Source organism: Physeter macrocephalus, chromosome 11 (genome assembly GCF_002837175.3).
Source record: "Physeter macrocephalus isolate SW-GA chromosome 11, ASM283717v5, whole genome shotgun sequence".
In the NCBI taxonomy this organism is placed as follows: Eukaryota; Metazoa; Chordata; class Mammalia; order Artiodactyla; family Physeteridae; genus Physeter; species Physeter macrocephalus.
The window spans coordinates 51276348-51292194 of NC_041224.1; positions in this window are offsets into that span (position 1 = coordinate 51276348).

A 15847-nucleotide genomic window follows, 5' to 3' on the forward strand; every position below is an offset into this window, starting at 1 on the left:
CCGGTTCCCCTGCATCGGCAGGCGGACGCGCAACCACTGCGCCACCAGGGAAGCCCTTTTTTTTCTTTTTTTTGTTTTTATCTTTTTTTTCGATCACTTTTGTATGTTTGTTTTATGCTTTCTTTGCCTTTTTTTTTTTTTTTTTTTGCGATAAGCGGGCCTCTCACTGTTGTGGCCTCTCCCATTGTGGAGCACAGGCTCCGGACGCGCAGGCTCCGGACACGCAGGCTCAGCGGCCATGGCTCATGGGCCTAGCCGCTCTGCGGCATGTGGGATCTTCCCGGATCGGGGCACGAATCCGTGTCCCCTGCATCGGCAGGTGGACTCTCAACCACTGCGCCACCAGGGAAGCCCTTTGCCTTTTTTTGTAGTTTGCTTTCTGCTTTTGATTTGTTTTTTGTTTTTGTTAGTTTAGTTTTTATTGTTTGTTTTCGTTTTTGGATTCATTTATTTGTTTGGTTGCTCTTTTGTCTTCTCTCTTTGTGTTTGTGTGTGTTTGTTTCTTTGTGGGTTTTTCTCTGTTTGATTTTGCTGTTACCATTTGTCTTGGGAGTTTTGTTTGCCTGTTTATTTTCCTTTTTTTTTTTTCTTTTTTTAAATTCCATGCGATGCAGCTTGCAGGATCTTAGTTCTCTAACCAGGGGTCAGGCCTGAGCATCTGAGGTGGGAGAGCAAAATCCAGGATGCTGGACCAGCAGAGAACTCCTGGCCCCAGGGAATATTAATCAGCAAGAGCTCTCCCAGAGGTCTCCGTCTCAACACCAAGATCCAGCTCCACCCAATGGCCAGCAAGCTCCAGTGCTGGACACCTCATACCAAACAACTAGCAAGAGTAACACAACCCCACCCATTAGCAGACAGGCTGCCTAAAGTCATACTAATCTCACAGACATCCCAAAACACACCAACTGATGTGGCCCTGCCCATCAGAGGGATAAGATCCAGCTCTACCCACCAGAATGCAGGCACTAGTCCCCCCCACCAGGAAGGTTACACAGCCATTGGACCAACCTCACCCACTGGGGGCAGGCACCAGAAGCAAGAGGAACTATGACACGGCAGCCTGCAGAAAGGAGACCCCAAACACAGTAAGTTAAACAAAATGAGAAGACAGAGAATTATGTTGCAGATGAAGGAGCAAGGTAAAAACCCACAAGACCAAATAAATGAAGAGGAAATAGGCAATCTATCTGAAAAAGAATTCAGAGTAATGATAATAAAGATGATCCAAAATATTGGAAATAGAATGGAGACTATACAAGAAACATTTAACAAGGACCTAGAAGAACTAAAGAACAAACAAACAATGATGAACAACACAATAACTGAAATTAAAAATATACTAGAAGAAATCAATAGCACAATAACTGAGGCAGAAGAACGGATAATTGAGCTGGAAGTTAGAATGGTGGAAATAACTGCCATGGAGCAGAATAAAGAAAAAAGAATGAAAAGAATTGAGGACAGTTTCAGAGACCTCTGGGACAACATTAAATGCACCAACATCTGGTTTGTAGGGGTCCTAGAAGAAGAGAAAGAGAAAGAGTCTGAGAAAATATTTGAAGAGATTATAGTCAAAAACTCCCCTAACATGGGAAAGGAAATAGTCAATCTAGTCCAGGAAGCACAGAGAATCCCATACCAGATAAACCCAAGTAGAAACACACAGAGACACATATTAATCACACTAGCTAAAATTAAATACAAAGAAAAAATATTAAAAGCATCAAGAGAAAAGCAACAAATAACATACAAGGGAATCTCCATAAGGTTATCACTTGATTTTTCAACAGAAACTCTGCATGCCAGAAGGGAGTGGCAGGATACATTTAAAATGATGGAAGGGAAAAATCTACAACCAAGATTACTCTACCCAGCAAGGATCTCATTCAGATTCGATAGCGAAATCAAAAGCTTTACAGACAAGCAAAAGCTAACAGAATTCAGCACCACCAAACCAGCTTTACAACAAATGCTAAAGGAACTTCTCTAGGCAGGAAACACAAGAGAAGGAAAAGACCTACAATAACAAACCCAAAACAATTAAGGAAATGGTAATATGGATTAAATGCTCCAACCAAAAGACACAAGCTGGCAGAATGGATACAAAAACAAGACCTGTATATATGCTGTCTACAAGAGACCCACTTCAGACCTAGGGACACATACAGACTAAAAGTGAGGGGATGGAGAAAGATATTCCATGAAAATGGAAATCAAAAGAAAGCTGGAGTAGCAATACTCATATCAGATAAAATAGACTTTAAAATAAAGACTGTTACAAGAGACAAGGAAGGACACTACATAATGATCAAAGGATCAATCCAGGAAGAAGATATAACAATTGTAAATATTCATGCACCCAGCATACGAGTACCTCAATACATAAAGCAAATTCTAACAGCTATAAAAGAAGAAATCGACAGTAACACTATAATAGTGGGGGACTTTAACACTCCACTTAAACCAATGGATAGATCATCCAGACAGAAAATTAATAAGGAAACACAAGCCTTAAATGACACATTAGACCAGATAGACTTAATTGGTATTTATAGAACATTCCACCCTAAAACAGCAGAATACACTTTCTTCTCAAGTGCACATGGAACATTCTCCAGGATAGATCACATCTTGGGTCACAAATCAAGCCTCAATAAATTCAGGAAAATTGAAATCATATCAAGCAACTTTTCTGACACTATGAGATTAGGAATCAATTACAGCAAAAAAATGTAAAAAACACAAACACACGGAGGCTAAACAATATGTTACTAAGTAACCCAGAGAAATCAAAGAGGAAATAAAAAATACATAGAAACAAATGACAATGAAAACAGAACGACCCAAAATCTATGGGATGCAGCAAAAGCAGTTCTAAAAGGGAAGTTTATACCAATACAATCCTACCTCAAGAAACAAGAAAAATCCCTAATAAACAATCTAACCTTACACCTAAAGGAACTAGAGAAAGAAGAAGAACAACAACAACAACAAAAAAACCCCTAAAGTTAATAGAAGGAAAGAAATCATAAAGATCAGGACAGAAATAAATGAAATAGAAACAAAGAAAACAATAGCAAAGATCAATAAAACTAAAAGTTGGTTCTTCGAGAAGATAAACAAAATTGATAAACCTTTAGCCCGACTCATCAAGAAAAAGAGGGAGAGGGCTCAAATCAATAAAATTAGAAATGATAAAGGAGAAGTTACAATGGACACCCAGAAATACAAAAGATCATAAGAGACTACTACAAGCAGCTATATACCAATAAAATGGACAACGTGGAAGAAATGGACAAATTCTTGGAAAGGTACAACTTTCCAAGACTGAACCAAGAAGTAATAGACAATATAAACAGATCAATCACAACGAATAAAATTGAAACTGTAATTAAAAATCTTCCAACAAACAAAAGTCCAAGACCAGATGGCGTCAGAGGTGAATTCTATCAAACATTTAGAGAAGAGTTAACACCTATACTTCTGAAACTATTCCAAAAATTGCAGAGGAAAGAACACTCCCAAACACATTCTATGAGGGCAGCATCACCCTGATACCAAAACCAGACAAGGATACCACACACAAAAAGATTTACAGGCCAATATAGTGATATGAACTATAGATGCAAAAATCCTCAACAAAACACTAGCAAACTGAATCCAACAACACATTTAAAAGATCATACACCATGATCAAGTGGGATTTATCCTGGGAATGCAAGGATTATTCAATATATGCAAGTCAATCAATGTGATACACCATATTAACAAGCTGAAGAATAAAAACTATATGATCATCTCAATAGATGCAGAAGAAGATTTTGATAAAATTCAACACCGTTTATAACAAAAAAACCCTCCAGAAAGTAGGCATAGAGGGAACTTACCTCAACATAATAAAGGCCATATATGACAAACCCACAGCCAACATCATCCACAATGGTGAAAAACTGAAACCATTTCCACTAAGATCAGGAACAAGACAAGGTTGCCCACTCTCACCACTATTATTCAACAGAGTTTTGGAAGTTTTAGCCACAGCAATCAGAGAAGAAAAAAACAAAAGGAATCCAAATCAGAAAAGAAGTAAAGCTGTCACTGTTTGCAGATGACATGATACTATACACAGAGAATCCTAAAGATGCTACCAGAAAACTACTAGAGCTGATCAATGAACCTGGTAAATTTGCAGGATACAAAATTAATGTACCAAAATTTCTTGCATTCCTATACATTAACAACGAAAGATCAGAAAGAGAAATTAAGGAAACAATCCCATTCACCATTGCAACAAAAAGAATAAAATACCTAGGAATAAACCTATCTAAAGAGTTAAAAGACCTGTACTCAGAAAACTACAAGACACTGATGAAAGAAATCAAAGATGCCACAAACAGATGGAGAGACATACCATGTTCTTGGATTGGAAGAATCAATACTTTGAAAATGACTATACTGCCCAAAGCAATCTACAGATTCTTTGCAATCCCTATCAAATTACCATTGACATTTTTCACAGAACTACAACAAAAAATCTTAAAATTTGTATGGAAACACAAAAGACCCCAAATAGTCAAAGCAATCTTGAGAAAGAAAAATGGAGTTAGAGGAATCAGGCTCCCTGACTTCAGACTATACTACAAAGCTACAGTAATCAAGACAATATGGTACTGGCACAAAAACAGAAATATAGATCAATGGAAAAGGATACAAAGTCCAGAGATAAACCCATGTACCTGTGGTCACCTAATCTGTAACAAAGGAGACAGAAATATACAATGGAGAAAAGACAGTCTCTTCAATAAATGGTGCTGGGAAAACTAGACAGCTACACGTAAAAGAATGAAATTAGAACACTCCCTAACACCATGCACAAAAATAAACTCAAAATGGGTTAAAGACCTGAATGTAAGGCCAGACACTATAAAACTATTAGAGGAAAACATAGGCAGAACACTTTGACATAAACTGCAGCAAGATCTTTTGTGACCCACCTCCTAGAGCAATGGAAATAAAAACAAAAATAAACAAATGAGACCTAATTAAACTCAAAAGCTTTTGCACAGCAAAGGAAACAATAAAGAAAACAAAAAGACAACCCACAGAATGGGAGAAAATATTTGCAAATGATGCAATCAACAAGGGATTAGTCTCCAAAATTTACAAAGAGCTCATGTGGCTCAATATCAAAAAATAAACAATGCAATAAAAAAAAATGGGCAGAAGACCTAAATAGACATTTCTCCAAAGAAGACATAACGGATGGCCAAGAGGCACATGAAAAGCTGCTCAACATCACTAATTATTAGAGAAATGCAAATCAAAACTACAATGAAGTATTACCTCACACCAGTCAGAATGGCCATCATCAAAAAATCTACAAATAATAAATGCTGGAGAGGGTGTGGAGAAAAGGGAACCCTTTTGCACTGTTTGTGGGAATGTAAATTGATACAGACACTATGGAAAACAGTATGGACGTTCCTTAAAAAATTGAAAATAGAACTACCATATGACCCAAAAATCCCACTACTGGGCATATACCCAGAGAAAATCATAATTCAAAAAAAAAAACAGAGGCACCCCAATGTTCATAGCCTCACTATTTACAATAGCCAGGACATGGAAGCAACCTAAATGTCTTCAGCAGAGGAATGGATAAAGAAGATGTGGTACATATATACACTAGAATATTACTCAGCCATAAAAGGGAATGAAATTGGGTCATTTGTAGAGACATGGACGGACCTAAAGAGTGTCATACGGAGTGAAATAAGTCAGAAAGAGAAAAAAAATCTTATGATAATGCATATATGTGGAAACTAGAAAAATGGTACAGATGATCTTATTTGCAAAGCAGAAATAGACACAGACGTAGAGAACAAATGTATGGATACCAAGGGGAAAGGGGTGGGGTGGGAGGAATTGGGAGATGGGGATTGACACACATACATTATTGATATTACGTATAAAATACACAACTGATGGGAACATACTGTATAGCACAGGGAACTCTACCTAATGCACTGTGGTAACCTAAATGGGAGGGAAGTCCAAAAGAGAGGGGATATCTGTATGTGTATGGCTGATTCACTTTGTTGTGCAGTGGAGACTAACACAACATTGTAAAGTAACCATACTCCAATAAAATTTTTTTTAAAATGCCGAACGAACTTTTTGGCCAAGCCAATATATATCATGTTGAATTAGAAAAGTCTCAGGTTCAGAACATTTTTTTCCTAGAATTTCTTTTTTTTGCACAAATCCCAAAATATGGTCAATTTCCACAACATGGTTTCCAGGCCCAAACCTGATTTTTTTTTTTTTTTTGGTAGAAGGCTGCAAATGAAGGAAAAATAGGAAATGGAAACACAGGTGGTCCAGTCAGGTAGCCATTTCTCCTTCTCAGCCACACCTGGTGATTCACTTCTTCTTCTCCTAAGGACCAGGGCAGTATTGAGTGGATGTCTGTACCTTTCCTTTCCCCTGATAATCCTTTTTCTTCAACCCCACTCCTCAGGCTTTTGTTTAAACCTCCTCCTCCAACAAATTTGTAGTGACTGTGACTTGTCAGTGTTATATTCTCCCACAATCTTAATTACAACTGTGGGAAGATGTTCTCCCCTTTTTGTTTAAAAGAATTTGGGCATCACTGAGCAGGCAAAATATATATTTGAGATAGAAAGACTTTTAGATACCCCTGAAATCCTATAATAAGGACATGCCTACTCACAAGATGGGCTTTTCAGTCACCATCAGAAAGGAGAGGTCAGACATAAGAGAAAACATTATCTATGAAAGCCAAGCATAAGTAAATGAGTCTGTGCAAAGTGCTTGAGCTTTGGTGAGACAATTTATCTGAATTTCTAAAAAGACTAGAATCCCCATTATTACGGTGGCATAAGGTAGGGGAAATGTTCCATTACAGTGAAAAATATGCTCTAAAATATTGAGAAAAAAAATTCTGTCTTAAGCAGAACTGAATTGGTAATAAAGCATGATGCTTAAAAAAAATTATCCAAAATTATCTTTTTAAAAATAAGAAGGAAATTTTTTCATAAGAAAAATGTGCTCCTATTACACAAAGTGTTTTTAATTTTTTTAAAAGCAAAATCTTTTCATATGCCTGATGATTTTATTTTGATTACTTTCTATTTACTTATTTTTAAAGATGCCTATATTGGTCCAAACAATTAAGATGAGACATGTTGGGCAGAGATTGGTATAGGACCTCCAAGCAAATGTTCAAGGCCCAGATAAAGGAAAAATAAAGAATTTTAAATGTTCATAGTTTCTCTTTATTACTCTAAATATACAGCAGCCTGGGGAAGAGACGAAGAGACCTGGTGCCTGATGCACTGCAGAAGAAAGCTTTGCTAGGGCAGCCAGGAGTTAACCAGGCCAGGGCCTCTGTTTGGAGGGTAAGTTAAGAAAAAGTGCTGACACCTACCCCCCCCCAATGTTTCCTTGTAGCAGAAGGTAGACTATCTTATGTTTCTCAAGTTGATCCCTAATATACCCTCACCTACAGCTCTCACTGCTGAATGAGTATTTTATGGATTTCCATCAAAGTGCCCTGTTTAGTCTAGTAACTTATCCTTCTGAGAAACTTAGAAGTTCCCTGCACCTTTAAGATTGAGTGGAATTTCCACAAAAACAGGCATGAAGCAATGAGAAACAATGAAAAGTGAGTACCCACAATAATTTTCATTTCTTCTTTTCCTGTTAGCACCTCAAATTTACTTATAGACTTCATTCATTCATTCACTCACTCATTCATTTATTCATTCAACATCCATAGGCCTAAGAGCCTGCCTTTATGCTGGGCAAAAGTAATGCGAAGATAAGAAAAATGAAATCCTGGTAAGATGCTGACTGGATCATCAATGGGATATAAACATTAAAAAATAAATCTGATTCAGCACTAGAAACTTGTAAAGGGTGATGTTCAGATATTAGTTATTGTAGAAGAATTTCTCCTGATCATAGTTTATATAGTACTGGATTAAAGCAGGGGCCAACCTCTGGCTTTCCTCATGTAAAACAGCAGTGAACTCTCTGGTCATTCAAAGGTTTGACAGTCTAAAATTGGTCAAAAGAGTTGTAATCGCTTGGTGGGGACAGTTCTATTCTAGCTCAGAGAAGAAGAGTCCCCATGAAGTGTCTACATTGACAGCAGTGGCAGCAGCAGGGAGACAGGTGTTTTATATTCAGTATAACACAGAAGCTAATAAAATTAGGTTCTTGATTAGTAGTTGAACAATTTTTTGTGCGTTGCTAATTAAATGCTTTGTATTTCCTTCTTTTTTTTTTTTTAGGGAAGCCCTCCTTCTTTTAATTAGAAAACTGCTTTCATTTGCTTTTTACTTATTGGTGGTCCACAGTTAATAAGTCAGTAGATTCCATTTTAAAAAAATCTCGATGTGGTATGTATATACAATGGCATATTACTCAGCCATCAAAAAGAATGAAATAATGCCATTTGCAGCAACATGGATGGACCTAGATATTATCATACTAAGTGAAGTAAGTCAGAAAGAGAAAGACAAATACCATATGATACCACTTTCGTGTGGAATCTAAAATATGATACAAATCAACATATCTACAGAACAAAAACAGACTCACAAATATAGAGAACAGACTTGTGGTTGCCAAAGGGGGAGGGCGGCAGGGGAGGGAAGGATTGGGAGTTTGGGATTAGCAGAAGCAAACTAGTAATATATAGGATGGACAAAAAACAAGGTCCTACTGTATAGCACAGGGGACTATATTCAATATCCTGTGACAAACCATAATGGAAAAGAATATGAAAAAGAATATATGTATATATATATGTATAACTGAGTCACTTTGCTGTATAGACGAAATTAACACAACATTGTAAATCAACAATACTTCAATAAAATGTTTAAAAATTTAAATTTAAAATTTAAAAATTTAAAAAATTTTGAAAAACTAAAGCAATCAGAAGTCTTATCTAGGTGCCAGGCAAAATGGATCAAAGCCTAAGTAAATCATGCTAATATTTACTATCCAAGTAGCATTACAAAATACAAGGTTCAAAATTAAACAGAGGGGCAAAAGGACAATTTATGTATTTATCTGTCCAGCTGAATATTCTTTCCATAGAGAAACAGCTAGTGGACCCAAAAGTAGTATCTTGTTGCTATTAAAGTCACCCTATCTAATATAAAACTTACTTCAAAACTTTGTATCTGTGAACCTGGGTAAGGAATAAAATTATTAGATATTTTTAAAAGTGAAAAGTTTAGCCCTGGTCTAATTTGACATACTTAACAGCAATTACATATGAGCCCAGTTAATAAGAATGGATTATTTAACAAAAATAGTAAACAGTTAATGCTTACTATGTGCCAGGCATTATGCTAAGCACTTTACTTAATCATCACAACATCCCTCTGAGGTAGATAACATAATTACCTCCATTTTACAGACAAAGAAACTGAGGCATAGCAAGTATAAATTATTTGCCTGAAGTCACGCAATTGCTAAGTGGTGAAGATGGGATTTGAACTCACAAGATCAATCTCTAGAATCTGATCTCTTAACCATTTTACTTTGATAGCTAGGAAGAATACCTTATTACAGAAACAACTACCACTATCATAGCATCTCAGCATAGCAAGGTAAGTTTGGGGATCTGCTGGCCCTGAATTCAAGCCAATTACCAGCAGTGTGTCTTTGGGCAAGTTACATACTCTCTAAGCCTTGGCTCTTATGAAGATTCAGTGACAACATATATAAGGCAGTTAGCACTTGGTAAGTAATCAACAGATGTCTGCTATTAGAAGCATTAGCTATTAGAGTAACAGAACTGGAAGGGCCTCAAGTTTATTGTCTAAGCAGTTCATTTCACAAATCTGAGAACCAAAGCTCAAAGAAATGAAAGCTATTCTTAGGGCCTCATAGCTTGTTAGACTTCTCATCTGTTCATTCACGCAGGCATTCTTACTTACTCATTGAAATGAACACGTTAAACATTTATTTTTTAGCAATTTAAAAAAACCCACACAGATACAGAAAACAAAACCACACAAAGTGCGGAACACTTCTTAAACCATTACCCAGATCAAGAAAGAGAACCTTTGTAGCTACCCTAGAAGCCCCTCCAGGTGCCCATCCTGATGACAACCTGTCCCTCTCTCTATCTTGACTTTTACAAGTAATCTCTTCCTTGTGTTTGCTTTTGATTTTGTGACTTGAGTGTGTGTTCCTAGATAGTACCATGTAATCTTGCTCATTTTAAAAACTTGATATGTACTTTAGGTCTCTTTTAATCTACAAATTCTCCCTTAACACCTTTCTTTTCCTTATAATTTATCTTTTAAAGAGCCTGGGTCATTCAACCTGCAGTTTCGCAAAGTCTGGGTTTTGCTAACCTCATCCTCACAGTGCAGTTCAGCTTGTTTCTGTCCTCTGTGTTTTCTGCAAATTGCTGCCTCTGTGTTTTCTGCAAATTGCTGGATCCAGAAACCGGACCAGATCCAAGTTGAATCTCTTTGGCAAAGTTACATGTGACATTGTGTTCTTTCATTAAGAGGCACATAATGTCTAGTTTTTACTCTTTCTTTTTTTTTTTTCATGTTAGCAGCCATTGTTCCTCTATGCCTAGATCCATTAATTCACTGGGGGTTGCAGAGTGGTGATAGTCTAATTCTATCACTTTGTTTTCATGTATTAACTGGATTAAACTTATAGGGAGACACTCACCTCATATATTATCTACCCTGTGGTGTAGTTCATATTGGTGAGAAGGATAAATTCTTGAATTTTTTTTCTTTTATCTAACCAGGTTTAAAGATAATGAACAAATTCGGAAGATGGTAAATTAGTTTTTTTTAAAGTTGTTTTGCATTCATGGATTTAAACATATTTGATAGAGTTCAATCCATTACAATTCTTATCTTCGCTGAGGCTCAACTTTTCCAATCTTTGCTGGTGGGAACCTTTTCAAGTTTATGCCTAAGTCCTTCTGATAAACTCTAGAATGCTTTGATAGCATCCTTGCTATTTGGTGTGTCAAGATGTTCTATGCTTCTCTGGTACAGTTCCTGTTCCAGATCTGGAATCAGCCACTTCTCCAAGAAGTGGTCATTATTTCTAGGCCTTTTCAGTGAGTAGAGAGTATACATATATATACACACACACATACACACATTCATACTGGTGTTTCCAATTCAGATTCAGGACTACAGAATTTTTACTTAACTTCTTTCTATTTAATCTGTATCCCCTTTCTTTCACACTGAGAATTTTGGTTTTCAGGACACAGGCGATGATAGAATTAAAATTATAATATCCTATTACCACTCATTTGCTTTATCCTGATTTACAACTCTATAGTCTGATACCACCACCACTAATTATGATTACTGAAAATAGTTACTAAAAAAATGGTGGGCATATGCTATCGCCATTCTTTCCCCATGTTTATGGTTTTATACATATATATATATATGTTGTACACTGAAATATATATCTGTTATATACCATCATCTCTTCCTCTTAATCTTAGTTCTATAAGAACGATATATTTAATGCTTACCACCAGTCCTTATGCTGATGTCTCCATAATTACTCTGGTTGTCTGAAGTTTGTTCTTGAGTACATTCCTTAAGAAGGGCTCATGGGAACAATATTTCCTGAGTTCTTGCATATTATCATGTATTCTTTATATTTTAAGGTGAGTTTTACTAAGGATATAAAATCCTTGGTTCATATTTGCTTTCCTTCAGTATCTTAAATGTTACTCCATTTCTTCCTGGCATTAAGCATCATTGTTGAAAAAGTCTGTGATAATTGCATTTTATTTCCCTTATAAGTAACATGTAATTTTTTAATTGAAGGATAGCTGATGTACAATATTATATGTTACAGGTATACAATATAGTGATTCACAATTTTAAAGGTTATATGCCATTTATAGTTATAAAATATTGGCTATATTCCCTCTGTTGTAAAATATATCCTTGTAGCTTATTTTACACATAATAGTTTGTACTTTTTAATCCCCTACCCCTGTGTTGCCCCTTCCCCTTTCCCTCTCTCCACTGGTATAACATACAATTTTTAAAAACTTTTTTTGGGAAACAATTTTAGACTTGCAGAAAAGTTACAAGAGTAGTACAGAGAGTTCCCGTATACAATTCACTCAGCTTTCTCTGATGCTAACATCTTACTAACCATAGTACTATTATAGAAACCAGGAAATTGACACTAGTGCAATATTATTAACCAGTAATACAGACCTTATTCAAATTCTGCTAGCTTTCTCTCTAATGCCTTTTTTTCTGGTCCAAGATCCAGTTCATGATCCCACATTGCATTTAGTTGTCTTCTCTCCTTTGTGTCCTCTTTCACTCTTTCACGTTTTTCATGACCTTGACAATTTTGAAGAGATAGCTATTTTGTATTTTCCCTCAATTTGGGTTAGCCTGATGTTCTCTCAACTTAAACTAAGATATGCATTTTTGGTAAGAATATCAGAGAAGTGATGTTGTGTCCTTCTTAGTGCATCATATCAGGGAATATGTGCTGTTGATATGTCATATTACTGGTTATGTTAATTTTGATCAATTGATTCAAAGTAGATTTCTCTACTGCAGAGCTACTGTCTTCTCCTTTGTAATAAACAGGCATCTCTTTTTCTTATAGTAATTTTGTGTAAAATTTGACCTTGATAGCTTTCTGTTACTAATTCTCATATGAGAGTGCAGTTTTCCAATTTTGTTTTCCTGAATTTTTAGAAGGAAGCTTGATTCAGATGTTCAAGTAGCTCTTCAAACTCCACAGAGCTCCCTCTTCTGTTGTTTTCAGTTGGTGTTAAAAGATAAGGAGATTTGCTTTCTGAAATACTGACTCTGTTCCCCTCCCCCATTTTTAGCTGTACCTTCTCTTCCCTTCATCTCCATTTTGATTTCACTCCTGGGAGTGTGACCTTGAACAGAAAGGGAGCTCTGGTGGTCGGTTTGGAGAGTTTATGAGGGGCTACACTCCTCTAGTCCCTTTGGGCTGGACCACTCCTGCCTTGTACTCACTTGCTATTAGAGATGCCAGAGCTCTCCTAGTGTTAGCAGCTATTTTCACACTGCCCACCCCTCCCCCTGCCCCGTGCTTTCCAGTGATTGAATACTTATTGGCTGTTTCAGGGTTTTCCTGTTCTCAGATCTGTTAGACATCTTGCTTCTTTCTGCTTCTCCCTTTGCAAAAGCCTATAAAACTCAGGTTTTACAGCTGTCAGTGGTTTGTTCTCAGCTGTTTGTATTTTGGAAGTCATGGTGGGACTGTGTCACTTACTTCTGTTACAACCGTTGATCATGGATTTTTGGTTTTGCTATCTAGTCACTCTGTTTTTATGGGGTGAATAGGGGAGATAAAAGCTATGCTGCCAGAGCTACTTTAAATGTGCTAGATTTTGTGCCAGGGTCCCAAGAGAGGGGTGGGAATCGAGAGGAGTAAGTTGCAGCTTCTACTATCAAAGAGCTCACAGTTCAATGAAGCAGACAAAGGAGCCAACACAACCAGTATGTGTCGTGCTGATGGCTCTGTGCACACGTATCATGTGTGCAAGAAGAATCACCTAGCTTTGTGGAGTAATGGGAAGTAGGTCACGGACAATCTTCTGAAGAGGTAACATTAGAACTGAGCTTTGAAGGACAAATGGAAGTTAACTAGGATGATGGAGTCAGAGAAGCTGTTCTACATCAAAGAAATTGTACATGCAAAGGTGTGGAAGCTGGAGGTGACACGGTATAGTTGGGTACCACATGTTAAATTACAGATGTGTAGAAATAGACAGCATGGTTCTCAGGAGAAATAATGAGATCTGAGCCTAGAACAGTAAATGGGGCTAGTTTATGAAGGCTGAGGTTGTAAGCTGTGGGAGAGGATTAAGCTGTGTGTAATTGTCTCATAGCATGCCCAGCTCTGCCTTGTTGCTCAGAGAAATCACTCCAACTCTGATCCCCACCCCTGACTCCTACCCACCACTTACAGGTCTAAATAAATAAGCCCCTGTGGTCCCTCTTAGTCATGGGCTATCAAACCAGTTTGTTTATGGGTTCATTTTTCAGATTTTGCCCTGACTTCTGCACACCCTCTGGCCCCAGCCTTTTTATGATCACTGATCCCATTTGGGACAACTCTGCTCACTTCCCACTGTCCCATGCCTGCTCATCAGCCCTGACTCTAGGACAACTTCCCACCTGGCCACTGGAATCATTACAGCCCTTATTAATTTATTCCTTTGTTCATATATTAAACTTGTTATGCACTTAAAATGTGCCCAAAAGATGAATAAGATATTCTCTTAGTTTGAAATCCTCTACTAACGTAGATGCTGAGACAAGGATTAGGGTGCAGTTGGTTAACTTGGGGGGTGATCCCAGGAAGTTAAAGGGGAGGAATGGGGAAAGCATGACAGGGAAGGGATAAAAGCCAGTAAAGTGTGCATTAATGAGTGAGTCATAACTCTGGACAATTGGGGCCCAATCCTTCTGGGGATTCTCTTTGGAACCCTGTAGAACATGTGTCAGAATTGTTCTATCAAGGGCCACAAACCTTGGTCATTCATCCACAGATTTCTGTCCCTCATTGGTTGAAGTTTGCCCCAGAAGCATTATATCTTTGGCACTTTTGAGCTGCTTCACAGCCATGCAGAGCAAATTCCTGTGGCATAGAAGAAAGCTCTCAGGTAGCAAAGTAGATCGACGTAAAATGTGAGCTAAGAAGGTAACAGTATGCACAAGAGCTGTCGGCTGCAGCTGCAGGGGAGCTCAAAGTCAGCAAAGGGGACATGTGGCAAGGCATTAACATCATCTGCTGTGTAGTCCTGGCTTTCAAGAGGGTTTCTTTGCATAGGAAGAGATAGGCATGTGAACAAACTGTATGTGCCAGCGTTATGGGTGCTATGGCACAAAAATACACATGGTATATGTGAGAGGACATATAGTGGAGGAAGTGATACATTTCACCTGGAAAGGGCTGGAAAACATTTCCTAGAAAAGTCACCCAGAGATTCCATTCCAACCTACTTGGCCTGATCCCTCAACTGAGACACAGCCTGATTCAACCAGTGGAAAGCTGACAACAGGAGAATTATATGACCCAGTCTGCATTTTCGAAAGCCACTCTTGCAGCAATGTGGAGGATGGGCTGGAGCAGAATAAGACGAGGAAAAGCAGGATCCATTAGAAAACTCTTATGTAACCCAGACAAGAAAGTATGACAGCCTGGATTAAATCTGTGTCAGTGGGGCTGGAGAGAAGAGAACAAATTCTAGACGAATAAAAGAGATAGGATTCAGAGACTATGGTGATGGCTTACAAATAGGATTTTCAGGAGAGAGAGAGTTTAAGGATGTTTCTGGATGAAGTGACTGGGTAGATGGTAATACCATTCATAGAGACAGGGACACAGGAGGGAGAAAAGACTTTACAGGGAAGAGACTGAACTCAGTTTGGGGCATGGAGAGTTTCACACACTCTTGGGGCATGCAATTATGGATATGACCAAAGGATGACAAAAACAAACAAATAAAAAAACAAGCAGGGGAGAGATTCAAGAAGAAATAAGGAAAAAATAGAAAATATGAAGAACCAATCACAAACACTGAAATTGAAACTGTGATTAAAAATCTTCCAACAAACAAAAGCCCAGGACCAGATGGCTTCACAGGCGAATTCTATCAAACATTTAGAGAAGAGCTAACACCTATCATTCTCAAACTCTTCCAAAATATAGCAGAGGGAGGAACACTCCCAAACTCATTCTACGAGGCCACCATCACCCTGATACCAAAACCAGACAAAGATGTCACAAA